Source organism: Castor canadensis, chromosome 8, assembly GCF_047511655.1.
Source record: "Castor canadensis chromosome 8, mCasCan1.hap1v2, whole genome shotgun sequence".
Taxonomy (NCBI): Eukaryota; Metazoa; Chordata; class Mammalia; order Rodentia; family Castoridae; genus Castor; species Castor canadensis.
This window is the reverse complement of record NC_133393.1, coordinates 18,267,870-18,292,893: the sequence shown is the minus strand read 5'-3', so window position 1 is coordinate 18,292,893 and position 25,024 is coordinate 18,267,870. Positions and strand designations below refer to the sequence as shown.

At 36.7% G+C, this 25,024-nt stretch overlaps 1 protein-coding gene and 1 pseudogene across 3 annotated transcripts in view; one reads left to right on the top strand and one right to left on the bottom strand.

The window, feature by feature from the left end:
• Positions 1–25,024, top strand: part of Zfand3 (zinc finger AN1-type containing 3) — a 313,724-nt gene that overhangs the window by 103,545 nt on the left and 185,155 nt on the right. The window lies entirely within an intron of this gene.
• LOC109678863 (high mobility group protein B1-like) overlaps positions 3,872–25,024 on the bottom strand; it is a 96,958-nt pseudogene continuing 75,805 nt past the window's right edge.

Below are 25,024 nucleotides of genomic sequence, written 5' to 3'. Positions count from 1 at the left end.
TGTCATGTTTTTCCCATTTCTGTAAAGAACCCTGTTTGCTGGTTTTCAGACTTCCCTGTTGCTCACCCTTGCACATACTTGGTATCTTCCTTCAATCATAATTTCTGTAACATTCCTTTGGAAATGCGATTTATCTCTCTCTCTCAAGGTTAAGACAATTCTGAGCAGAAGCCAGAAACACCTGCGGTTTAGGTAAGGAGCCTCCCACCTTTGAGATGAAAATAAGTCTTAATTGAGAGTGTTAATTATTTTTTATATTATCACTAAAGAGTTGCTTTAAAGAGTTGTAGTTTATTTGACATTATGGAAAGGCTATCTGTACTGTTGAAAAGGAAGAAGGGTGTTTTAACCCTTTTGAGTGTGTGCTATCAACTGGCCCTGCCGCAGACCTTTCCAGTTATTAAAGCTGCTCTAAAAATCTCCTTTAGACTACTTTTGGATTTTCTGTCCCTTTGTATTTGTGATACTATACTTTCTTTAAGCATTTTTTACATTGTTTTGTATAACTTTACTTAAAAGAGTCAGTAAATGTCTGCGGTAGAAAGCAACATAATTTCATGACATGGTATTTGTAGTTATGGAGAATAGAATTTACTGGTTCAAACTTTACCTTAGAATGGAGTTTTTCAAACTGTGAGTACTATTACTCATTAGTGGGTAGAGAAACCAATTTAATGGGTCATGATCAGCATTTTAAAAGATTGATTAGAAAGAAAATCTCAGAGTACCTAGGAAATAGTAAGGACATTATTGTGAAATCTTTTTTTCAGTTACATATGTAAGTGAAAATAACATGTATAAGGGCTTATAATGTAAATATGTACATATTACTGTGGAGTATGATTTAAAAAGTTGGTTAACTACTAAGTCTTTGGCAAATATTGTGATCTCATTTTCTTTGTATTAAATTAGAGGATATTTCCTTTCTGATTTAAGGCAGGGAGTTAACCAGTTGATTTTTTTGTGATCTTTGTCAGTTCTCAGCTCTTAAGTAAGTAGTTGATTTATGATTTTCTGTATGAAAGCATGAAGTAAACCTGATAGCCTGCTACTATTTTACAATACATACAAAAGTTAAGCATAATATCTGAAGGGTAGTCCTGTTTCTTGTAGAAATGATACTGCTCATGCTAGGTTTGAGTGCAGATCCAATTAATGAATTTTAGATACTAATTAGTCTTTGCTATTTAGTACCAAATTGACCTCCTATACCACTCCATTAAAGCCCAGGTATCATTAAAGCAGTGCTTTTCAACACAGTGGCTTCACTGATCTCCTAAATGAAAGTATGGATGGCCAAAACACAAAACAGGACATCATAAGTGGGTTAGACAGAAGTCTTAAGAGGATTAATGAAGTAACTTCTCCAGTCAATGTGGCACCATTTCCACAACCTACAAACCCTTGGAAATCCTTCTTGTAGGGTCAGTGAGTATGGTAATTAGGAAATGGTGGTAATTTATAGTTCATTTTATACTTTTTATAAGAGAGATTGAAGATACATCCCAAGGGATGAGAGATTCTTTGAGAAGCACTTGTAACAGATGCTTAACAGAAGACAAACTTAATATGTGCTGAGTATATTTAGTACCAGTTAGTCTTTTGGACCTTTAGACTTCTGTATGTATTTAATTTTTAGTAATTTATTTAAAAAACTGACAGAGATGTTTGTCACTTACAGAACAAAAGTATTTCATTGAAAACTCAAATTATGCAATTTCTTTTATACTGTTAACACAACTTAAACATTCTGTTCATTTAGGACTAAGTTAAAAAATATATTATTCCATGGTTTACATAAAATTGGATCAATAAGAAAGATCACTGGAAGTTTTCTAATTTTTTTACTTTTTATAGAACATTTCCTTTATAAAGAAATACTTTTATTGAATCACTGTACTGATTTATAGAAAACTGTAATGATCAAGAACTAAAGTATTGGGAGTCTCTTCACAGTTGATACTAATTTAAAATGCAGATAAAACATTTCTTATGTTACTAGCTAGTAATGAAATTTCATTTTCTAAAAATTAGTGTTTTTTCTTTTTTGCTGTGCTGGGGCTTGAACCCAGGGTCTCATATATGCTAGGGGAGCATGCATGAGCTATATCCCGAATCCTGAAAATCAGTTTTAATGTAACTTTTCAAATATATGAATTTCTCAGTGAGAAGATAACTGAACAAGCTTACCTTTTTGTACCTTTGACCTCATTATCGGTAAAACATATTGCAGTGAATAAAATGATACATATCATGAAGAAGTGTGCGCACATACATATTTTGGTGGTACTGGGATTTGAACTCAGGGTGTCACACTTGCTAGGCAGGCACTCTACCACTTGAGCCACTCTGCCAGCCCTGTTTTGGGTTGGATATTTTCAAGGTAGGGTCTTGCAAACTATTTGCCCTGGTTGATTTTGAACTGTGAATTCCCTAATCTCTGCTTTTTAAGTAGCTATTATTCCTGACAAAGAATAATGAGTTTGTCTCCCTGCCTGCCTGCCCTCTCCTCCTTCTTCCTCCTTCCTTCTTCCTTCCTTCTTTCCACCCCTCAACACCCTTTCTTTTTTTGTTGGTATTGGGATTTGAATTCAGGGCTTCAGGTTCGCAAAGCATGCACTTTACTGCTTGAGCTACACGTCTGTGGAAGCATATTCTAGTATGATTCTAGAGTCACCTCTTAACTATTTTTTTTTTTAATAGAAATCTGTTTTCAGGTACTTAACTCAAATGAGCAATTTTAGACACTGGGTTCTGATATTTAACTGTGGAGAAAGTATTGTTATAATTAATATATCCTAGCTTTTGCCAGCTGAGACAAAACAGTTCTATGTAGTCATTTTAATTTTTACTTTTATTATTTCTTAATATTGTTACATAGTTACTGTTTTAAATTAAAAATGGTTTTTGGGGAAGGCTTAAGGGATGAAGTAGCTAGTATTAAGGCAGGGGTTCATACTTGGTAATCAGTCTGAAAATTATCAAGTTTGGTCATTGGTGTCAAATTTTCTGTCTAAATCCCAATTGGTTATTGAACAACAGTTTGAGAATTTGTGCTGTTAACCATACCATTAGTTTGTTTGGGATTTTTTTTCCACTTCTAAAAATAACACAGAGGCCATATGTGGTAGTTCATGCCTGTAATTCCAGCTACTTGGGGAGCAGAGATAGAAGGATCATGGTTTGAGGCCAGCTCAGGAGGAGGATCATGGTCCAAGGCAGGCTCCGGGCAAAAGCATAAGAACCCATCTGAAAAATAAAACAAGAAGGGCTTGAGGGTGTGGTTCAAGTGGTAGAGTGCTTGCTTAGCTGGAAGTTAAACCCCAGTACTGTCAAAACAAAATTAAAAGGGAAAAGGAAAAATAGTAACGTAGATACATGAATTAAAAGTTGACTGAAAAGGGGGGAGAGAGGTGGAGTGGGTGGTAAGGGAGGGGGTGGGGGCAGGGGGGAGAAATGACCCAAGCCTTGTATGCACATATGAATAAAAAAAAAAAAAAGTTGACTGAAAGCCAGGTGTGGCAGTACATGTCTGTATTTATAGCACTCAGGTGGTTGAGGCAGGAGGATCACCAGTTCCAAGTCAGCCTGGGCTATGTGGTGAGTTTGAGGCCAGCCCATGAGTAGCATCATGTTTTATTTATATATATTTTTAATAAAAAAATTACATTTACTTAGAAGCATTCAGAATGTCAAAATAGCTGCAACTTATTTTGCGACAAAAATTATTTCGTATAAGCAGCATTAGAGACAACTGAAGGTGAAAAATCTACTGTCCCATATGTAACTGTGTGCATCAACTTTGTGCTGTGCATCAACAAGAACCAGCTTTAAGTTTCTATGCCATTTTATACTCCCACACTGTACCAGGCAAGGCTATTGAAAATACCACCAGGACAGGGCTATCTAAAGACAGGTGTGGGGGAGTGGCTCCTGTGGTAGAGTGCCTGACTAAAGACATTTGGTAGTGTGTTAACTACGCAAAAAAAGACGCTGTACAGTTTAAAAATGAATCTTACACAGCCTTAACATTTCAATATTTTTTCTTTAAAAGGAGTGTAGAGGGGGGTTAAATGCTTTATAGCAAGAAAAAACTGCACTAGAACCAACTTATTCTTCATCATCATCATCTTCCTCTTCCTCATCCTCTTCATCTTCCTCCTCCTTCTCTTCTTTTCCTTGCTCTTTTCAGCCTTGACAACTCCCTTTTTCTCTGTTATTGGGTTTTCCTTTTGCTTGGTAGGCAGCAATATCCTTCTCGTACTTTTCCTTCAGTGTGGCCACCTTCTTTTCATAAGACTGGTTGTCTGCTGCGGAGCTGTCCCACTTCTCTCCCAGCTTCTTTGCAACATCACCAATGGATAGGCTAGGATGTTCCCCTTTGATTTGGGGCAATACTCAGAACAGAGCAAGAAGAAGGCCGAAGGAGGCCTCTCGTGCATTGGGATCCTTGGGCTTCTTTTTGTCTCCCCTTAGAAGCATAAGCTTTCACTTCTCTTTTATGAAGAGCCTTGTCTGCCTTTGCCATGTCTTCACATTTCCCTTTCTGTTTAGCAGACATGCTCTTCCACCTCTCTGAGCACTTCTTAGAAAACTCTGAGAAGGTGACTGAAGGGTCGGGGTGCTGCTTCTTTTGCTCCTCCAGGTAAGTTTGCATGAAGAATGCATATGATGGCAGCTTGCCTCTCGGCTACTTAGGATCTCCTTTGCCTATCTAGTTTTCTCCCTCAGCGAGGCACAGAGTTGCCCAGTGTCCATCTGATTCCCACTTGCCCTAGCTCTATCTCTGTGGAGCTCAATGTACTGCAGTGGCTGTGAGAGAGGTAGCCAGATGCAGCCTCCTCTCTTTTTCCGCTCTGTAACATTCTAGTATCATGGTTTAAATTAGACTGCATACAATGTCTATGTAAATGACTGCCGAGGAAAAAGTTAGAATGTAGTACATGGAAAATTTAATTTTGATAGTCCTGGAGTATGAGTAATTTGAGAGATTTTATTTTCACAGAGTTACATTAATTAATGTAATTGTACAAATTACAAATTTTCAAACAAGGTCACTGTATGTTTGTCAGATTTTGAAAAGTGGTTAGTTTCTTTCTGAAATGAGCAAAATAAAGTGAACTGGAGCTTGCAGCATAGGGATTCTAAATGTAGACATCTAAGGTTAAGTGATAAAGTAGTAAAGAATGCAATCATAGGTAAACCAAAATGCTAACATTGTTCTTCCAAGTGACTTTAAGTTTTGTGGTAATTTCCAGAAGATGGTTACAAATTCCCATTTCATAACAAGTAAACCCAAAACATACCATCATGAACCTGCAACTCTTAGTGCTATGTGTATATGTTAGTCTCTTCTCAGCTTCCATTCCCTGTTAGGCCAGAATAAAAATGATCTTCCAGTCACTTTTGAAAGGGAAGAGCTGTAGGTTATAACTGAATTTTGAGAATCTACCACAAGAGAAGCAGAGTGAATCTAAAGAATATTGAGCTCTTGTTACTATGCTTGCTTCCTTTCAGAAATCGCAGGAACCCTGTGATTACTTCAGTAATACAGGAGAAAAACAAATTACCTACTCCATTGAGTGAGATTTTGGTAGGATAATGGCACCTCTAAGCTTATCAGACTTTGATTTTCAAATCTTTTTTCCAAAGGAAAGGCTATTAAGATAAGCAGTTCAATAAGATATTTCTGATTTTGGTTTGTTACTTACTGTTGTATACCCTGATTTCTTAAAAGATGAAAGACCAAGAAATAGTTAAGTGTTACACACATTGGTCATGTGTTTACTAAAAAGGGATAGTTGAACTTACTGGGGCTCTTAAGAAAGAGCCCTGATTTTGTGTCTGTTGTTTTGGTAGATGAGTGTCTAAATCTGTAGAATAATACAGTAAACAACCATGAATCTATCTAGAATGAACAGATTTTCACGTTTTGCTTTTTTCTTTACAACATTTAAAAATGCCATTAAAATCTCATAAAGCCTTCTTTTATTCCAGGTATCACCTTTCACCTCAGAGTTTACCAATGTCTTTCTTACTCTTCTGTCTATACTTTCTGTTAGGAGTGAGAATTTATATAAATAATATATGAATCTGTTACCTGTTTTTAATCTGTGTAAATCATGCATTTCACTACAATTTGAAGATTTTAAAGTAATGCTTTTAGAAATTAGTCAGATTGACACATATTGCCCCAGTTCTTTTTTTTTTTGAGGGTGGGGTTGGGATTGGGGACTAAACCCAGGGCCTGTGTAGGCTAGGCAAGTACCCTATGGTTGAGCTCTCTCCCTAGCCCTCGCTCATTTTAATTATTGCTTAGATTTATCTGAAACAGTCTCAGTTTATGCTTTTTGGGACTATGAAAATATTAGCCTTTTTTTCTCCTCCTCAAAGTATTCCAGTTTGGTTGATAAATTAATTGATCATCCTCATAATGTGCATAATTTATTATCTGTCCCCTGTTGGGTGGACATTTTAGCTGTTTTCATCTACTGTTTTTACACCACAATTTCATTCTTTTTTTAATTTAAACAGAAGATAGCTTCTGTATTAGAAACTGTTCTTTGTGGTGTAGCTTCCTTGCTATCAAATGAAAGCAAGATTGGAGCAAGACGTCCTTAAATGATAAGCAGTGCTGAACTGTGGTAGTTCTTTCTGACTTCTTAAGTCTATAGCAGTTTGATGTTTAATAGTCATTCTTGTATAGTTATTTACAACCCTACTCAAGGTTAATGAAGCATGCTGAGTGCTGGTGCTCATACCTGTAATCCTAGCTACTTGGGAGGCTGAGATCGGGATGATTGTGGTTTGAGGCCAGCCCAGGGAAATACTTCATGAACCCTTGTCTTAAAAATAAACAGAGCAAAATAAGCTGGAGGTTTGGCTCAAGCAATCAAGCACCAGGTTTGCAAGCGTGAAGCCCTGAGTTCAAACCCCTTTCCCACCACCACCACCAACAAAAAAGGTAAGTGAAACAGAGTGTTGAAGATGATGATGTTATGGAAATTATGCTGTAAATAGTTGTTGCATTTCTTACATGAGGAAAAAATACTTAGCTTTGTAAATAGCAGAAAGGTAGCTTTTTTTTAGGCTTCAAGTAAATAATTCAAAATTCTGACCCTGTGTGAGAGTATTATACCAAATGATAGAAAAGTAGTTTTTATGGGGTCTTTTAGGATAGTTTAGTCTTATCTTTTAGCTTTATTTCTGCTCACATGTTGGTCTAAAGTTATGAACTGTTATAGTAGTACACAGGACTGTCCATTATTGCATAGATAGAAGTTAGGATGTGTGTATATATTTATTTTTACCATTCTTTAAATATTTTTACTGATTTTTTTTTTTTTTTTTTTTGGTGTATGTGTTTGTGTGTGTGCTTGAACTCAGGGCCTTGTGTTTGCTAGGCAAGTGTTCTAGCTCTTCAGTCACACCCCGATCCCTTTTTACCTTCAGTTTATTTTTCTGATAAAGTCTTGCTTTTGTCTGGGCCTGGCCTTGGACCATGATCTATCTATCTTTTTTTTTTCTTTTTCCAGAGGTATAAACTTCTTTTTTATATTCTTTTATTTATATGTGCATAGAATGTTTGGGTCATTTCTCCCTCCTTCCCCCGACACCCTCCCTTAACCCCCCACCTCCTCCCTCTCCCCACCTACCCCCTCGCTACCAGGGAGAAACTATTTTGCCCATATCTCTAATTTTGTTGAAGAGAGAGTATAAGCAATAATAGGAAGGACCAAGGGTTTGTGCTAGTTGAGATAAGGATAGCTATACAGGGAGTTGACTCACATTGATTTCCTGTGCGTGTGTGTTACCTTCTAGGTTAATTCTTCTTGATCTAACCTTTTCTCTAGTTCCTGGTCCCCTTCTCCTATTGGCCTCAGTTGCCCCAAAGTATCTGCTTTAGTATCTCTGTTTTGAGGGCAACAAATGCCATCTAGTTTCTTAGGTGTCTTACCTATCCTCATACTTCCCTTGTGTGCTCTCGCTTTATCTTGTGATCAAAGTCCAATCCCCTTGTTGTGTTTGCCCTTGATCTAATATCCACATATGAGGGAAAACACACGATTTTTGGTCTTTTGGGCCAGGCTAACCTCACTCAGAATGATGTTCTCCAATTCCATTCATTTACCAGTGAATGATAACATTTCATTCTTCTTCATGGCTGCATAAAATTCCATTGTGTATAAATACCACTTTTTCTTGATCCATTTGTCAGTAGTGGGACATCTTGGCTGTTTCCATAACTTGGCTATTGTGAATAGTGCTGCAATAAACATGGGTGTAAAGTGCCTCTGGAGTAACCTGAGTCACATTCTTTTGGGTATATCCCCAAGAGTGGTATTGCTGGATCATATGGAAGTCTATGTTTAGATATTTAAGTAGCCTCCAAATTTTTTTCCAGAGTGGTTGTACTAGTTTACATTCCCACCAGCAGTGTAAGAGGGTTCCTTTTTCCCCGCATCCTCGCCAACACCTCTTGTTAGTGGTGTTGGTAATGATGGCTATTCTGACAGTGGTGTGGTGGAATCTTAGTGTGGTTTTAATTTGCATTTCCTTTATTGCTAGGGTTGGTGAGCATTTTTTTCATGTGTTTTTTGGCCATTTGAATTTCTTCTTTTGAGAAAGGTCTGTTTAGTTCACTTGTCGGTTTCTTTATTGGTTCATTAAATTTGGGAGATTTAGGTTTTTGAGTTCCCTATATATTCTGGTTATCAGTCCTTTGATGTGTAGCTGGCAAATATTTTCTCTCCTTCTGTAGTTGTTCTCTTCAGTTTTGAGACCATTTCTTTTGTTGAGCAGAAGCTTTTTAGTTTTATGAAGTCCCATTTATCTATGCTATCTCTTAGTTGCTGGGCTGCTGGAGTTCCATTGAGAAAGTTCTTGCCTATACCTATTAGTTCCAAAGTAGTTCCTACTCTTTCCTGTACCAGTTATAGAGGTTGGGGTCTGATATTACGATCCTCGATCCATTTTGAGTTAATATTGGTATAGAGTGATAAACATGGATCTAGTTTCAGTTTTTTGCAGACAGCTAACAGTTTTCCCAGCAGTTTTTGTTGAAGAGGCTGTCTTTTCTCTATTGTATATTTTTAGCACCTTTGTCAAAGACAAGTTGGTTATAGTTGTGTGGCTTCATATCCGAGTCCTCTATTCTGTTCCACTGGTCTTCATGTCTGTTTTTGTCCCAGTACCATGCTTTTTTTAATGTTGTTGCTTTGTTATATAGTTTGAAGTTGGGTATAGTGATATCTCCAGCATTGTTCTTTTTACTGAGTATTGCCTTGGCTATTCATGGCCTCTTGTGTTTCCATATAAATTTAATGGTAGATTTTTCAATCTCTTTAATGAATGTCATTGGAATTTTGATGGAAATTGCATTAAACATGTAGATTAATTTTGGAAGTATAGAAATTTTTGCTATGTTTATTCTACCAGTCCATGAGCATGGGAGATCTCTCCACTTTCTATAGTCTTCCTCAGTCTCTTCAGAAGTTTATAGTTTTCCTTGTAGAGGTTGTTCACATCCTTTGTTAGGTTTACACCTAGGTATTTGATTTTTTTTTGAAGCTATTATAAATGGAATTGTTTTCATATATTCTTTCTCAGTTTGTTCATTATTAGTGTATAGAAGTGCTAATGATTTTTCTATGTTGATTTTATATCCTGCTACCTTGGTATAGCTATTGATGGTGTCTAGGAGCTTCTGAGTAGAGTTTTTTGGGTCTTTAAGGTATAGGATCATATCGTCTGCAAATAGGGATATTTTGACATTTTCTTTACCTATTTGTATTCCTTTTATTCCTGTTTTTAATCTGTGTAAATCATGCATTTCACTAGTCAACCTACAATTTGAAGATTTTAAAGTAATGCTTTTAGAAATTAGTCAGATCGACACATATTGCCCCAGTTCTTTTTTTTTTTTGAGGGTGGGGTTGGTATTGGGGACTTAATCAGGGTTGTCTGTGGGAGTACTGTGTGCTGCTTAGCTCACCCGGTGGTCAGCTTCTTTCAAGCTGGTTAGGAGCTGGCGTCTGGTGGCGCGGGCGCCCTCCTGGTTTCTCCATTTGACATGGAGTGGGGATGTTGTGCACGGGCTGGGGGTGTGGAGGTTTTGGAGATTTTCCTCCTCTTGGTGGTTTTCCCTGCAAGGTGCATCTCCAATGTCTCTCTAAGATTTTACTTTAGAAAGCACGCTTTCTGCTTCCTCCCTCTAGTCGCCATCTTGGAATCCTTTTTTTCGACCGTGATCTTTCTGCCTCCTTCTCCTGTGTAGCAGAGATTACCCATGTGCACTACCACACCCAGCTTGTTTTTTGAGATAGGAGCTCCTAACTTCTACGTGGGCTGGCCTTCTACTGCATTCCTCTCATCTCTACTCCGTGTATAGCTTGCTGTTACTGATTTTTATAATGTATATCATGTTGTCTATATGAGTTTTATAGTGCTGCCATAACAAATTGGCACACACTTGGTGGCTTTAAAGAACTGAGGTCTTGTTCTGTGAATTCTGGATGCTTGAAGTCTGAAATCAAGGTATCAGAAAGTTTGATTCATCCTAAACCCTCTGAGATAGTCTTATTTCATGTTTGCCAGAGTCCTTGGCATTCAGTGGCTTCAGTTTTTGCCTTCACATGGCCTCTCCTGTGTGTCTCTGTCTTCTGTCTTTTCTTATGACAAATGTTATTGAAGTTAGGGCCCATCCTTCCTATGAGTTTAAAATATAGAAGTTATTAATTATGTCTGCAAAGACCTTTTTTCCAAATCAGATTGCATTCACAGGTTCTGGGTGTACATATTTTGGGGATGGGGTGGAAATGGGGGTGCACCATTCAATCCACCGCAGAAATATATAACACTTTCTAAAAAGGTAGGTTGAGAGGTGTTTGCTCCAATTGAATACTGATGGTACGTGTATCAAAGGAGCTTGAAGACCCCTATTTCTGAGAACTGCTTGGATTGGATATGGTTGACCTCTTTTTATGTAATTAGAAAATCCTCCATGTCACGAAAAGCAATATAAGAGATAACTGGTAATCCTTCTTGTGCTTTCTGTTCTTAGTAGACTAGTGCAAGCTATATCACCATGAACAGGCTTAGGTTTAAGGAGTTCCTTTTAGGCTTGACGGGAATATGAACAACTGCATGATAGACTCAGGAAAACGTTGTAATGATGTTTCATTTCTTTGTTTTTATTTAGCTATTTAAAAATCATTCATTTATTTGTTTAAAATTTGTTTGTTTGTTTGTTTGTTTATTGGTGCTTCTGTGGCCTTGGCTTTACCTATAGGTACTCTCGATCTTTGTTCTTCCTATTTCCTTTGTGAAATTTTTGCACACTTTTCCTGGTAATAACCACCGTGAACTTAATTTTCCCCCCATACTGTGGATGCTAAGTAAAAAGATTTGATTTTATTTTCAAGCCGTTAATGTATAACTGAAATTTGATCTTTACTGCTACCAAAATCTTACATCCTTTAAAAGCTGCATTAGTTGGCGTATATACAGTAGATCTAACTGTGTAATAATAGTCTGAACTATTATCAAAGGTTTGTTTTAAATATCTTAATTTGGTCTTAGACTGGATATTAGATGCAGATATTAGATGCAGACCTTAAGCTAAGTCTTTGGGTTTGAGAGAGAGAAGACTTATGGTTTGGAAAAAATAAAAGTGTGGTGCGTAATCAAACAGGGAATGCCAACAGCAGGGTACTTAGAAGCAAATGAGAGTTATTTGTGAAAAGAGGCAGTAAAGTCCTGAAATGAAGTAACTGGCATTTGTAATGACGATTGCCACAGCCCTTTTATCTTACCAGGCTCTTTTGAACAGTATCATTGCATTCAATCCTCAGAATGTTAGTGATTTTCTATCTCCATTTTACAGAGAAGGAAACTGCACCTCAAATGGTCTGTCATGTTCCCAAGATTGAATACATTTTAAAGTGAAGAACTGAGAATGATTGTAGGCAGTTAGACTCCAATCCTAATCTCCTCCACTGTTTAATGTAATTAGGAGTGAAGGGAAGAGATTTCAATGGACTTGTCCTGTAAATACTGAGATGGAGTAGATTTAGATTAGATCAGATTGCGGGTATATAGCGGACCATTGTTTTGCATTTGTGTGCGGTTCAGGTATATTTGCTTTCCCTGCACTCATTTCTTGTGGTTCAGTTGCAGTTCGTCTCTATATCTCCAGGGAAAATCAGAGAAACACTGCTGGAGAGTTTCATAAATTAGCTAATTTGGGATACATGTGTGATATGGGGCTGGGTGGGTTGTCTAATGCATTTTCTATTTTGGTGGTGAGATTTTAATTTCTTAACATCTTTCTTGCTCATAGAAGTTTTAGCTCATTAGCCTTATTCCCTTCTCTGCATAGTGAAGCACCATTTCTAATTTAGTCTCCGTGTTTAGCTTTTCAGAAGAGTTTTAAAAAAGTGTTTGGAAGTGTCATGTAATTGTAGGTCTATACACCTGTCAGTGGAAAGGTAAAGATGAGTTTCTTATTTAGAGAGCGCAACCTGGAGGTTTCACTTGTTAAACCTTCTTGTCGATATTCCGATCCTTTCATACATGTGTGCATAGTAGTGTTGAAAAAACCTCTTTTATTGTGTCCTTACTTAGCAGTTTGGTTGAGTTATGGAAAAGCTTGTCCGCTGCCTTGTGTATTTGCTCATTTGTAAACCTTGTATAGTTTAGAGAGACACGAGTGATTTGTTCCCCAGCTTCCCTATGGATTTTGTTCCATATTACAGTCTAATTCCACTACCACATCCCATATTCCTGAGCTGTTAATTTGTACATTTCGATGCAGTTTGTTTCATCCTGTGTTTTTGTAATCCAAACTGAATGTAACGAGCTATGTGCTTCGGGGACCTGGTTTTGCCAATTAGAGAAGAGTGGTTACTGAGAAAGAATATATTTTAAATAAAACATGACACCTCTGAGTGGGAGTGACACTCATTTGGGAATAAAAAGATAGGGTTTGACTCACAAAGAAAATTAGCACCTTTTTTTAGTGGGGAGGTGGAGAGAAGAAGGCTAAAGGTTTATCTCCATAAAATGGCTGTATCAATTTCCTCGTGTGAGTAAATTTAAAACAGTGACCGCAAATCTTTTTTCCCCTTCATGATAGCTTACGATATGTTAGCAAAATTCTCTAAATGCCTGAGCTCATGACTGTTGCTATTTCTAAGTTTCATACAGTTCTTATTTAGGAGGGTGAGAGTATATGAATCAATAACTATCTAGACTCTTATTTTTCTAATATATCAAGCCAGGTTTTTAATGTAATAGGGACACTTAGTTGAAAATTATGAATACAAAGGTGAAGTTTTGTTATCTTGTGTGGGTACTATTTTATTTTTAGACTATAATAGCATTTTGAGCCATCAGTATCTTAAGATTAGAAGTTCAGCTATACTTTTCATTACACATTTAAAAGTGTAGGTGGTTTTGAGTAGACCTTCATATGCTCATAGTTAACCAACTCATTCTATGGAGAGGTCTTTTAAGCTGCTTCTGCTATTGTATTTCCATATAATCTAAAAATAGTGGAATTCTGTTTTTAGCTGATACATACAAATAAACTCTGGAATTCAGCATTGGTACAATAAAAGTGTGTGTGTGTGGGTTACATGTGTTTTTCTATTTTACATAGGCGTTGTTTTGAAAAACAAAATAGATTTTATCAAAAGCTTTGAAATAAATATTTCAAGGGGAAAGTTAAATGTATAAAGACTTGGTGATGGGTTTAGGCAGCATTGTAGCATTTATTAATGTGTATAAGCAAGAGAGAACCAGAGGAATACCTTTCTATGCAATAGTTCAATTAAAAAGTACATAGAAGTGTACTTTATTTAAAAAAAAAGTTTCTGAGCCAGTCATGGTGGCTCATGCTCTTAATGTCGCTGTTTGGGGAGGATCTCAACTTTGGCCCAGCCAATGCATAATGTTGGTGAGACTTAAGAAAAGCTGGGTGTGGTGCCACACATCTGTAGTACCAGCTGTGTGGGAGGCATAGGTAGGAGGACTGTAGCCTGAGACAGGTTTGGGCAAAAATCTTGAGACCCTGTCTGAAAAATAACCAAAAATGCAAAAAGGTATATGAAATAAATAAGCTAAAGGCATGTCTCAGATGGAGGCTCTGAGTTCAAAACAACAGTCAACTGTCCTGTGAAAGTCTTGCAAACCCTAATGATGGTTTGAAGAGACAGTCTTTATAACCATATTACTAAGTGCCGCATACTTCATTTCTGAAGATTAATACCTGGTTATTTTTTTAATTTTAAGTTTTTGGCGGTATGTGGGTTTGAACTCAGGACTTTGTGCTTGCTAGACAGGCACTCTTATGCTCGAGTCACACCTTCAGCCCTAATATCCAGTATTGATAAATTATCCAAACACTTTTTGGAGTAAAGATATATTAAGGTAGAAACCTGTTGCTGTATTTTTTCTTAACATTTTTTTAACCTAGTGGTAAGCTTACAGATCAGGACAGATAATTTTGTTTGAAAATATTTAACATCTGTAGAAATCACTAATTTTCCAGCTTTATACATAGAGATAATGGCATTTTCTTTGACTCATATGGAGCTGGTGGAGTGGTTCAAGCATAGAGCACCTGCCTAGCAAGCGTGAGGCCCTGAGTTCAAATCCCAGTACCACCAATAAACAAACAAGTAGAAATTTCAGTTTTTTGACGTGTGGTTTAAGATCCACAGTGGTTAATTTCCAACCTGAAGCACAAATTAATGTCAGGAGGAGTTGTTCTCTAAAATTCTTATAACACAAGTCATAGGCTTCTCTACATGGGGCATCTAATAGGTATATCATTCATTTCTGCTATGCCCATTCATTTACTCAATGTATGTCCTAAGTGTTACTTTTTTTGTCTTTGGGAATACCATTAATTCTGTGGTATTAGTAAATGTTGATAATATAGTATTTGAGTAAAAGGAATCTTAAAACCTTTCATGTCTAAAACACCGGTATGCATTCCAGATGTCTACTGAATTAATGAATTTCAAAGTCAACTTATGGTGGTGATGGTAAAGTACATTGATTTTTTTATCCTTTTTATTTTTTTTGAATTTCGACCCCAGTTTCCTTTCTCCTTCCGTTGTGACTTATGTTAATAATCCTGAGTATGAGACTGCAAATCTATGGATTGTAATATGTTAGAAATTCCTGTAAGTGAGAATGAAATCTAAGAAAATAGCATCAACCCTATAAACAGTTATGTGCCATTTTGTTTTTACTGTTAATTCTTTTGTTAATTGTCTTGCACAGTAACAAATTTAGTCACTGTTCTGTGGAGTTGGTATAATCGTTACTCTTGGGAATCCTATTAAGATAATGTCACAGTTTTCTTAAAATCTTAAAAAAGCTTTCTTAAATATAAATGGCTTGCATTTTATGCAAGATTTTATTTCACATAGTAATTAAAAGAGGACTGTAATGTCCTAAAAATGTTTTCCACATCATTAGGGCCTTTTAAAGAATACTATCCAAAACTTGACAGAGGTTATAGTTAAAACTATAACAGAAGTTACAGTTTAGCCCAAGATAAAGCGCATCATTTGCTAAGACATATGTTCTGTGAAAATGGATCTTTTTACATGGTGTCTCCCTTTATCAAGTAGCCTGGTTTTAAAATATCATAAGCCAGACAAAATTCTTCTTTCAATATCCTTAAATGGCTCCACAGGAAAAAGAGCCCAAAAAGCCAGGAGAAAAGAATTTAGATTTCCCTTTGGCCAAGATTTGTCTTCAATGAAAGGAAAGTCCAAAGTAAAACATGAATTTTTAGCCAAGAATAGTGATGGTGCACGCCTGTAAGCCCAGAACTGGGGAATGGGGAAAGCTATGTAGTATCTAGAAAAACAGCAAATAGATGCAAATGATCATGGATAATAGGAAATTTTGCATTGAACATAACTGACATAGTTGTTAGTGGTAATCACCCATTTTTAGACACCCTAAATGGAGTAACATATAAAACAAAAATGAATGCTTTGTCCAAAGTATTTTTATTTGTTGTTGTTGTTATTATTTTGTAGTTCTTGGTTTGAACCTAGGGCTTGCACTTGACAGGGAAGTGTTTTATCACTGAGCTGCATCCTCAGCCTGTAAAGCACTTTTATAATAGTTAGATATCTTTGTTTCAAGCAGACTTTCCTATTTTGGTGCTAATTATTCTGAGCGTATGAAGACAGTCCTTGCTTGAGTGCTTTTCCCTGGCTCTTGGATACAGATACACTGCTGTTTTCCTGCTCTTTTAAAATTTTTCACATAAGTAAGCTTACATCATAAGTAAGTTCAGAGAACCAGTCTAATACCATAGTGGTAATTTTCCTATTTTGAAGGGCTGATGTGTTTTGTTTAGTGGCTCCGTGGAACGGCTCCCGGGACTTCTATGAGTTTTTTGTGTGGAGATTGGAAGAGAAAGAGAATGATGGAATGGTGGAGAACATAGGCACACAACAAGTTTGTGGGTTTATTTATTTTTTTAATTTTTTCCAGTCTGCAACCCAGGGAACTTTTTCAAAAAATGTAATGGTCAGGCTGCATTTATTTCAGTTTGTGACTGAATGGAGGCTATTTCACATCTTATTTTTAAGATACCATGACTCAGGATTCTGTGAACACCTGGCATTGTTAACACTTTTGCCTTTTGTGTGGTCACACTTGTAAAACAGAAAACAAAGACCTTGTCTGCATTTACAGCAGCCCTTGTAGACCTTCATTGGGCAACTCAAAGGAGTATCACCCTTTCTCAAAAACAAAATTAGGGCCAGGCAACAATGGCTCATGCTACTCAGGAGGCAGAGATCAGTAGGTTTGAAGCCACCCCAGGCAAATAGTTCTCAAGACCCTATCTTGAAAAAGCCCAACACAAAAGAGGGCTGCTGGGGTGGCTCAAAGTGTAGGCCCTGATTTCAAACCTCAGTATCCCCTCAAAAAAATCAAAACCAAAAAACCCCCCCCCCAATAACAATAAAATTAGTGGTGTTTTGCATATTAGATTATCAAGGTAACCTTTCTTGGTAGTCTAAGATTGTGACCTAGTCTTTTTAATTCTTTTGTGCCCTGGCTAGTGGAAAGGGAAACATTCATTTTTCTCAGCTGGTAAATCTTTAATTCACCAGTCCTTTAAACTTCCCATAGCATTATCAAGTAATTTTGTTTCTATGTGGCTTTGGAAACCAGCTTTCAAAAGTGTTTTGCTAAAAATATGTATGATCCTTAAGGGCATTATGCTAAGTGAGACTAAGCAGTTCTAGAAGGACAGATAATACATGTTTCTACTAGACCTAGACTAGTAACATAGAGAAGGACAGTAGAATGGTGATTGGCGGTGGATGGGAATTGTTTACTCCAGAAAGAAGATGAAAAGAAAGGTGGGGAGATGGATGGTGGTGATAGTGGGGCAGTAATGTAAGTGTACTACACCTAAAACTGGTCAAGATAGTAGACTTTACGTTAATGTATATTTTACCACAATTTTAAATGACTAGGAATGGGCCAGAGATATAGCTCAGTGGTAGAGAACTTGCTAAGCATTTGCGGAGCCTTGGGATCAATCCCCAGTACTGTAATAAGAAAACATATTTTCCTTTAAAGTGACTGGAAATAATTCTTTGATTCTGAGAACAGGTTTTTAGTAAATTTTGTTTTCCATACTTGCCACAAATCTTTGTTCAAATTTCTTTTAAAAATCCATTATTAACAAGAAGTATGACTATTTCTTCTTCTTCTGTGCAGCCAGTAAAGTAGTCATCTTCATTAGAAGAAAAATAAAAATACTTCTATAAATAAAATGAGAATTAGCCAGTCTTGGTAGCAAAACCTGTAATCCCAGTACTCCTGAGGTGGTTGTGGAAGATTGCAAGTTCCAGGTGAGCCAGAGGGTGAAAGGAAATGTAAAAAAAAGCATTGAAAACAGCTCTTTAATGTTTTCCCTGTCTTACCTGTATAGATGATGCCAGAGTAAGCATTGTATATGATTCCCTGTCTTACCTGTATAGATGATGCCAGAGTAAGCATTGTATATGATTAAGTCAGAAAAGTGGTAGTAACTTAGATTTGGGCAAGCTACTCAATTTGAAGTATCAGTTTCCTCATTTGTCAAAAGCTGACCATTATACCTCTCTCACTGGCAGTCAGATTCGATAATGATGTAGGTGATAGCTCTTTTTAAAGTATTTTATTAAAGTACCACATACATGTAATTTAAAAAGTTAAAATATTACTAGTAAGAAATGTGATACTTCATACCCATAGAATGAAGGACAAAAATGTAAGGTACTGCTGAATAAAGACCATGCCACATGTGGAAAGGAAAGATTTATTGGAACCAGACCACAGGACTGTCACTCTTTCGGGTTCAGAGTGCAGTGGTTTGGCTGAAAATGGGTAGTGGGCTTTATAGGAGGGGCCAAGCCATGGGGGAGGGAGAGAGTTTCTGGTTTCTGATTATCTGTGACCACCAGATGGAACAGGTCGACATGCCTGACTAGTTGAGTAACTGGAAGTTCCTGAGTTGTTTTGCAAGCCGAGAGAGAAACAATCAGAGTAACAAGCAGGGGGTGTTGGGCAAGTAGTCATAAATCAGGGTCTGGTTTCAGTGCTAGCTTCAGGACCTTCCACCCACCCCAAGAATGCCAGGGAGCTAACAAAAAATCTTATGATTATCTTAATGGACACAGAAGAGGCATACGATAAAATTTAGCCTCACTTCATGATAAAAACCCTCCACGAATTAGGTATAGAAGGGACATACATATCTCAGTATACTAAAGGCTATATATGACAGGCCCATGGTCAATATCATGCTGAATGGAGAAAAACTGAAAGCATTTCCTTAAAGATCTAGGACAAGACAAAGATGACCACTTTTACCAGTGTTACTTAACATAGTTTTGGAAGTCTTAGAAGGCAAGAGAAGAATGTAAAGGATATCCAAATGAGAAAGGAAGGAATAAAAATTCCCTGTTTATATGTTGTGTTTCTATATAGAGGGAAATGTAAAGATTCACCAGAAATTGTTAGAACTTATAAATGAACTCAGTAAAGTTTCAGGATTCAAAATCAGCACACACAAATGAGTAGAATTTGTAGATGCCAATGATGGAACATATTGAAAAATAAACCCAGAAGCAATCTGATTCATAGTAGCTATAAATAAAGTACCCAGGAATTAATTTAACCAAGGAATTGAATGATCTCTACAATGAAAATTATAAAATGCCAGTGAAAGAAATTAAAGAGGACACAAAAATAAGGAAAGATATGACATGTTTATGGATTAGAAGAATTTGTCTTGTGCACTGCCCATGCTCCCCTAAGCAGTCTACAGACAGATTCTGTGTGATCCGCCAAATATCAGTTACATTGGTATTTCGAAGTAGAAAAACTACCCTAATGTTAGTTTGGGACCACAAAAATCCCTGCATAGCCAACACAACTCAAAGCATAATGAACAATATTGTAGGCATCACAATAACTGACTTAAAAACATACCACAAAGCTATAGTAAGCAAAACAGCATGGTACTGACATGAAACCAGACACAGAGACCAGTGGACCAGAATTGAGTACTTAGAAATAAGTTTACATGTCTGCAGTGTAGGTTACTGATCTTCTGCCAAGGTGTCAAAAACATACATTGGACAAAAGACAGTCTCTTAATAGGTGGTGCTGGGAAAACTGTGTATGCAGAAGAGTGAAAATAGACCCCTATGTCTCACCATGTACAAAGTCACCTCAGAATAGACCAAAGTCCTAAATGCAAGACTTGAAACCTAAAACCACTAGAAGAAAACTTAGGGAAATACTTCAAAACATGGAGATAGGCAATGATTTTTTTGGGTCAAAAGCACAAACAACAAAAGTAAAAATACATAGAATTATATCAAACCAAGAGGCCTTTGCAGAGGAAAGAATTAAAAGAGTGAAGAGACAACCTGCAAAATGATCTGCAAAATGATGAAATGTACTTGGAAACTGTCCAACAAGGAATTAATATCTAGAATTTATAAGGAACTCAAATCATCCCAACAGCAAAACCCTCAAATAATCCAGTTAAAAAGATGAACATTTTTAAAGAGGATATAGAAATGGCCAACAAGTATATAAAAAATGCTCAGCATCACTAATTAGCAGGGGAATGCAATCAAAACCATTTATTGGAGTCTTTGCTCCCATTTCCTATGTGTGGTACAGGAAATGTTTCTCTTTTTCTCTCATTCCTCCTTTGTCTATACTTTATCCTGTTATACTAAAATCCTTGCTAAAACTTAAAAAAAAGAACAACCCATTTATTACAGCATGGCTGTAATATAAAAGACAAAAAACAGACACTGGTGACATTGAAAAGGCAAGGGAGGGACTTAGTGGTTGAGTGTTTGCTTAGCATGCAGGAGGTCCTGGGTTCAATCCACATTCCCTCTCCTACCCCCCCTTACACAAAAAAGAGAGACGGGAATTTATATTCTGTTAATGGGAATGCAAATTTATATAGTAATTACAGAAAACGGTACGGACGTTCCTCAAAAAACTAGAAATAGAGGGCTGGGATGTGGCTTGGTGGTACACCGCATGCCTAGCATGTGCGAGGCCCTGGGTTCGATCCGATCCCAGCACTAAAAAAGAAAAGAGAAAAAAAAAAAAACCAAGAAATAGAATTACCATATGATCTAGATATCACATTGATTGGTTATGTATCCAAAGGAAGTTATCATATCAAAGAAATGCCTGGACTCATGGGTTTATTGCAGTGTTATTTACACGTGGAACCCACTAAGGTGTCCATTCATGTACAATTAAAAAAGTAGATAGATAAAAAGAGTAAATAAATGTGCGTATGCAGAAACACACATACAATGGAATAATCAGGCATTTTTTAAAAAAGAAATCTTGCTATCTCTGAAAACATGAATAAAACTGGAGGGTATTAAATGACATAAAACCAGAGAATTAACATAAGTGTATACAGAAATCCACCCTGCTCCTCCTCCTGGCTCAAAGGTCAATGCCCTCACCTGATGCAGAACAGTCCATGCCCCGCCCCACTCATTGATTATTGGATAAGAACCACCTGGTTCCTCCCCTCCCGTAAATTGCAGTAGGTTTTTAAAGCACCTGGAGAACAGGAGCACGCTCTGCCTCCAGATTCCACCTGTGCCCACTATGCTCCTTTTTGTATTTCCTTAAGTTTTAATAAACTCCATTTACACCCACATGTCTTGCCATGGATTCTTCCCACAGGACACAAAGAATTTGGAAGTCTTCTGATCACAGACTGCACCATACCACTAACACAAGTAGCATATGAAGGTACCAATAAATTTCTTAAAAGTAGGTCACGTGTCCTTGACAACAACTATGGACAGAGATCTACAACATTTACTAATTAGAAGTTAGCTAACAACACTTTCATTCTATTCATTAATTTTGAAGAAATGCAACAACTCTTCCACCCAGCTTCTAGTTTTAAGATACTACAGCCAAATTTTCTACTTAAGTAAAAATAACAACAAAATGAGTACTGAACCTAGGCCAGGTATGGAGATACATTCTTGAATCCTAGCTACATGGGAGGCAGAGATGAGCAGTATAGTAGTTTGAGACCTATCTCCACAAACAAGGGAGAACTTCCTTCCCAAGAGGGAGGAAGGTCTCATTCTTTCTAACTTATTGTTATTAAAATAGAGATCTTAAGGTGATTCAGAGAGGGGCCTCAGTCCCAAACTTTCCTTAATTCTAGCCTGCCTCAGTTGCATAGGTTGAAATGGTAAGGACATGCACCACAACCCTGGTATGTATTCCTTATGGGATAATTTATGGAGAAAACTTAAGTGTTTTGTGTATATGACACATAGACTCTTACATTCTATGATTTTTTTTTTCCACTGTATTCAGTTCAGAAGTCTTGTACACAAATGAAATAGGGATGCTGGGTCAGTGCCGTAGGAGACAAGAATTAAATTTTTTTTTCTTGGAAGAAGGAATTCATAGTATGACTATGGACTGAATGAAAACTAGTCAATTTTTTTATGTCTCTTTTGGTGATGTTTATTTAGATCTATAAAGTTTTAGTATGGAAATAAGCATCTTGGAAAGTTGCTCATTTAGGTCTACATTAAACCACTGTATGTAAATGGTATTTTAAAATCATTTTCTACCAGTATTATTACTCTAGTTAGCAGTCCTGGAGGTTAAGAATCTGACCTAAGCTACTGAGGTTTTGAATTCATTTTTACTTAGAAACAAAATTGAACTGACATGTTCTAACACAGAAGTTTGGAATACATATGGATCAGGTTTTCTTCCTCATTTACAAATTCTGAGACGCCTGATTGGCTTCTCAGGAACCCCAGATAGGAAAATGGGCCTTACATTTGCATTGCTTACATGTTACAAATTTGTAAATTTCCATAAGATTAGATGCAAATTATAGTACATTTCCTCTCTGAAGCTTGCTTCATGTAATTTTCCAAACTTTAAGATGAGTGGCCCCCATTAATTGCATCCTCAAAGTGAAGCATGAACTTAAGCTTAAAGTACAAGCAAGGTTAAGGGGTTCAAGAAACCAAAATTTTGCTACCGATTTTAATGTTAGAATTTTCCCTCTGGTTGTATACTCATTTGTTCACCTCAGTGAACGTATTAGTTGGTGAAGAGCAAAAGTGCTAAGTAGAATAGAGTAGTGAGGCCTGAGGTGTGGCTTCCCCATTTAACTTTTAAGAATTCTAAATTCAGGCCTTTTCTTGTGTGTTGCAGTTTAAACCAGTGTAATGCAAAATAGCCTAACATAGACAGTGGTCCATAGAGCTACATTCTAGTTCTGTGACATTGATGTTTGTGCAGCAACAGAAAATGTTTTGACATTATCGATAAAATTTCTGTATAACAGAGATGGTTTGCTGCAAATACATTTATCCTGACTTCCTCAAAACAGAAATGTTAGCTTTACAATCATAGGGGTGGCTCCAAATTTAGGCATTCTGTCCTGCTATTGTTATGTACATAATGTTAAGAACTGAATTTTACTTTAAAAAATTAGAGCTATAAGTCAAACATAACCGTGTACTTTCAGTTGGCTATAGTAGTATTTTATCTGTGTTGTTTCACCATTCAAATAATGTCAGCTTAAATAATATGGATGCATATTATGAATAGAAATGGAAATTACTTCACAAAAATTATCAAATTATGTAAATTTAAGGTATACTTACAAACTGAGAATTTTTGTGATCTTTGCTTCATAAAAAATATTTTCTGGAGCTGCTTTCTGGTTTTATCTGTACTTTGAAGCTTTTCTATAAATTGGAATAACTTTCATCTTCCCAATCCAGAATTAAATTGAGACTAAATAGAGGCAAGTTCATCAGACTTCTAGTTTAAACTTAAACTATTTTCTTCTTGAAAACACTTAAATGTAAGTCTCTCAAACTTGAGAATGAGAGTCATATGAAAATTGCACTGTGCTTATAAGTTACATTTGCTCAAATGTAATTAAGTGTTTGTTATGTTTATTGCCTTACATTAATCACTGTTGGAGAAGTAAGCACATAGTCCTACTCAAAACCTTAAAGTCTACTTGGGGAGATAGGCATAAACATTGAAATAGCAATACAGTAGATCCTTGACATTTGTGTTGTGAAGCCTTTGAGATACTGGTGCACTATCTATTTTTCTTAGTTTTGTTAGCTTAAAATGGGGTTCAGAGAATTGAGATCCTGTGTTAAGTAAAAACCATCAAATCACACAAGGCTGGTTTGCTTAGACTCATTGACTAGCCAAGTAACTCATGCTTGTTAAGCTGTCTTGCAACACATACAATTCTCATTCAAATTTAACAAAATTTTTTATCATATGCAGTGACTCTTGAAAACCCAAGAGTCAAATTCTTGAATGCCAAATGTTTAATGTGAGGAATGTTTCAGGTCTCTGTGCTAAGCACACATTCGCAAACACCTACTCTGGTCAGAAGGTGGCATGAGTACCATCAGTGATGCTTGAGCTTGGCAACTTCCTTCCTTTATCAGAACTCCTCATTTGAAATCCTCTTAGCATGTACACACTTTGCTAATGTTCATATCACCATCTCAGAACCTGGTAGCTACCTTCCCATGTGCATGGCTTTCCTTCATTTGAAAATTTAGAAAAGACTGCCATATTTACTTGTTCATTTTTAGGTTCAGAGCCTTGTCTTAAGTGATCTCCAAGTTAAATGATAACTGCCTGTCCTAAGAGTTATCACTCCCTTCCCCAACATTTTTTTTTTCCCCTTGTTTTGGTGATATTGGGGTTTGAGCTCAGGGTCTCATGCTTGCTAGTCAGGTACTCTACCACTTGAGCCACTCTGCCAGCTCCTCTTCCAACCTTAAAGGTGGATGATTTATAGTTTTTAGGCTCCTCTCCTGCCTCACCAACATAGATAAAAGCTTCTCCTGGGGTGGTTGCTAGTCTGTTTCTGAATGTGAAAACCTCCATCTCTCCTAAGTCCTTTCTTTCTTTGACTTTCTGCTGCTTTTTTCTCTCTCAGTATAGAATTTAATAACGTTATCCTGTTGATCTTGGTGTGAAAACTTTCTGAGATTTCTCTTTGGATAGTGGACTGTACCTTACCATGGCAGGATCAGTCAATAATTGCAGAGTGCATAAGGTGAATATGTAACTGTATATTCTCTTGTACTCATATTCCCAAGATCTTAGTGATGTTTCTTACTTTCCTAATCATAACCCTACTTTTCTGGAAGAACTGTCAAATGGTTTTAGTTTGGGCCAGTATTCCATAAAGCAAAATCTTTTCCATATCTTGTTTTGTCACAATTCTATCTTTTCCTTCTATTCCATTCTTTTTTGCCTCAGTTTTTATCTATTTTCTCCACCCCCACCTCCTGCAAAACAAAATCCTTCAGTTCAAATATTTCCTCAGACCTTCCTAACTATTACCATCCTCTCAAAGATCAGGTAATGTAATATAGAAAAACTAAGGACTTTTCAGTCCTGTTCT